The sequence below is a fragment of the Astyanax mexicanus genome, chromosome 2 (genome assembly GCF_023375975.1).
Source record: "Astyanax mexicanus isolate ESR-SI-001 chromosome 2, AstMex3_surface, whole genome shotgun sequence".
Classification (NCBI taxonomy): domain Eukaryota; kingdom Metazoa; phylum Chordata; class Actinopteri; order Characiformes; family Acestrorhamphidae; genus Astyanax; species Astyanax mexicanus.
In genome coordinates this window covers 50417590-50421004 of record NC_064409.1, presented here as the reverse complement: position 1 = coordinate 50421004, position 3415 = coordinate 50417590, and positions in this window count along the sequence as shown.

The following is a 3415-nucleotide window of genomic DNA, read 5'->3' as shown; positions in this document are numbered from 1 at the left end:
AGTTTTGATGCCTTCAGTGAGAATCTACAATGTAAATAGTCATGAAAATAAAGAAAACGCATTGAATGAGAAGGTGAGTCCACACTTTTGACCTGTACTGTATGTATATTATAAAGAGGTTACACAGTATAGAAACAGTCTTTTCTAGATAAAGTATTTGGTGTAGGCCCTGTCATTGACCCAGGTCTTGATACATCTGCACTCTGCAGATCCTGTCGTACATGGTAAACAGTGAGCCAAACCCCTGGACATCAGAACAAGACCAACCTAATGGCGGTGAGGAAGGAGGTTGAAGAGTATGAGCTGTCAGAGTCTGAAAGCCAGAAAAAGTACTGAATGAGTGTTTGTTATTTAAAGGCAGAATGGGGCAGCTATTGGATAGGTAATTGGGTGATGTAGCATTGGAGTCTATAGTAGAACTGTACCTGAACGCTGCACTTTCATTTATTAAATTAGTGAGCTAATTATATGTTTTAAGTTTTGCGATTTATTTTTTCAATCCATGAAAGCTTGTATTAAAAGCTTGAGATTATTTGGGAGAAGACTGAAGACAGTGAGGAGAACTACACTGGAGTTTGAGTGGCTTCTTAGGAATCCTTACCCCCTCTCTGATAAGTGGAGTCAGGAATATGAGATAACAGAGTGAAAGGGAGGAGACAAGTGGTGGAGGGTAGTGAAGACTCTGTAAACATGTGAGCAAGGTAGAGATCACATGTATAGGAAAATTCAGATATTTTCATAAAACCCCTTGGGCTCTATCTTACACCCTGTGCAAGGTGCGTTGCAATGCTCATTGCTATGTTACACCCCACAAACAATCTATTTTTACACCTTCCACCCGCGCCATTTAAATAGCAACAGAGCTTATGATTATATCTACGCCGATGGGTGTGGTGGTCTGGAAGTGATGTGGTCTGGAAGTGATGTGAAGTGTGTTCAGGTAAATTTTTGCCTTATTGCCATTTTGTCAACGCAGGTGAGGCAAGTGCACAAACCCAACTTTTACATCAACAATAAACAGAATACAAGACAAAATAATATTGCTGTTCCCATAAATGACCTGTTTGTGCACTTTGACAGTGTAAACGCACTGGTCATTATCCTCTGCTGAGAAGTAACAAAAAGTATCAAAAAGTCAGGAAGCACCTAGCTTTTAAAGGGAATAGTAAATGGCAGTTAAGAGAATTAGTTCATGCCTTTTGCACGTTTTGAGGCACACAAGACATATATTGTGGTTGACTATTTGCCTATAGATTGCTAAAATAGGGCCCCTAGTGTTTCAAACGTGTTTATTAATATTATCCTCATCTTATGTTGCATTTGCCATGAAGATCTAAAACAAATACAAATATGCAAAAGTGGAGGAAATTACAGTGCAATGTTTTTCTATTAAACTGTAGCATATTCGAAAACCTCCAAATGAGAAATGACCTCCTCATTTTAAGTGGATGGATACATGCAGGGAGAGACTTCCTGCAGGATTTCATAAACAGCAGGGCAGTTTGGAATAGGGCAGATGTTTTTAATGGTTCAGTTCTGCTAATGGCTTAACACACACTTTGTGGGCTGCACAGCTTCTCTCGCTGTGAGCTGCTCACAGCAAAGTGGAGCATAATTTCTCTGTGATTATAGTTTCATTCATCACACTAAGTATGACTTTCCTCATCTGAAAACATTAAAAACATGTTTTCTCTTTTTCAGATTCACTGAATTTCCACTGGCACAAAGTCATTTTTTTTTTAAATGTTCAGAAACTAGAAGGAGGAACCCCAGCATGGAGATACTAAATGAGACTGGGTGGGCTTTTCTGTTCTAGTAATATTCTAATAAACATTCTAAGAAATTAATTCTGGTGTTCCAGCACAGTTTTAGTCAATGTTTTAGTATACACCTGATTCAACTGAGCAAAGCTAGCAGTATCTAGTTACATTTAATCAGTTTAAGCTAGAGTAGGGGACTTTCACTTATTGGAATCAATAAGTGAAAGTCCATGCCCACAAAACCAATGAAAATGCACAGCCTGACTAGTCACAACAGAGGGCCACATCACCTTGTACAAGGGTGCATTGCGATGCTCATTACTATCTAATACTCTGTCAACAGTCTATTTTCATGCCTTGCACCTGCACAGTTTAAATAGCAGAGACTTGTGAATATATCTGCGCTGATTGTCGTGGTGGTCTGGAAGTGAAATGTGTTCAGGTGAATATCTGGCCTATTGCTATCTTGCCAATGGAAAACACAGGTGCGCAACCGACTGATTAGAACCTAGACAACAATCAGATGTTAGATGTTCATTGCTACACTCAGCAGTGCATAAACCTAACTTTTCTATAAACAGTAAACAGAATATGACATAAAATAACGTTGCCTTCACAGCATGAACGCGCAGGTCAGTTTCCTCTGCTGAGAAGAGCAGAAGCGCTCAGACTTCCCAAGTCTCACGGAAGTTGCGGGAGTCTACCACTTATCAATAACGGCTCCCTGATACCCGCAAGCCAGATAAAACCTCCCAGAATCTAAAACGAGTGGCCCAAGAGTGACACAAATGTGCACACAGGCGGCACAGATCTTTTTTCCCCAATTGTGTGTGGAAAAAAGAGGGAGAGGCAGAGAAAGGCACTCCCCTCATGTGCATATTCATAAAGCGCATGCAAAACAGAGAGTTCTGATTGGTTGTGATTGGCCTGTTCTTTACAGAATCTGGGAGTCAGCCAATCAGTGTTTAGTGTGGGTGGGCAGTGTGTTTTCCCCCTTCTGTATGGTTAATGTGACATATATATAAATTATATAAAATTATAAAAAGTCAAGTTCTGTCACCCTTTGGTATCCATTAATGTGTGTGCCATTTTTTTATCCCAAAATTAATTTTGGGATAAAACTTGGGATGTCTGAGTGCTGCGCTATTAAAATACCAATCCGCCAAAGTCAGAGTGCACTTGGCTCTTAAAGGAAATTGCACGTGACACACTGATTGGTTTCCTTTATGCTCTAAACAAACCCAGGATAAATTAAGAGAATTTATACGTTCCTTTTGTGCGTTCAACTTATGTACTGCTATTTGGCATGTTAATGGAAGTAAATGCATTTTCTGTAGCAACTCCAGTCCTACAAGTAGTTTCTCAGGAGTTTTTAGCAGCTAATGTCTGAGTTGTTTTTGGGAAAGACACATTTACTCTCTGGGTCATTTGTGCACCACTACTGTTACTTGAGTATTGATTTTGGCTACTTTACCCAACTCCTATTGATTAGTCTTAGCTCATCTTTCAGAGCATGGAAATCACCAACGTTTCCGACCATTCAGTATTGATGTGCACTGAATTAAACACCAGCAGACATACTGTACACTGGTACACACACACACACACACACACATATTGACAGTGCACTAGCTTCAGCTAATCAGGAAAAGGTG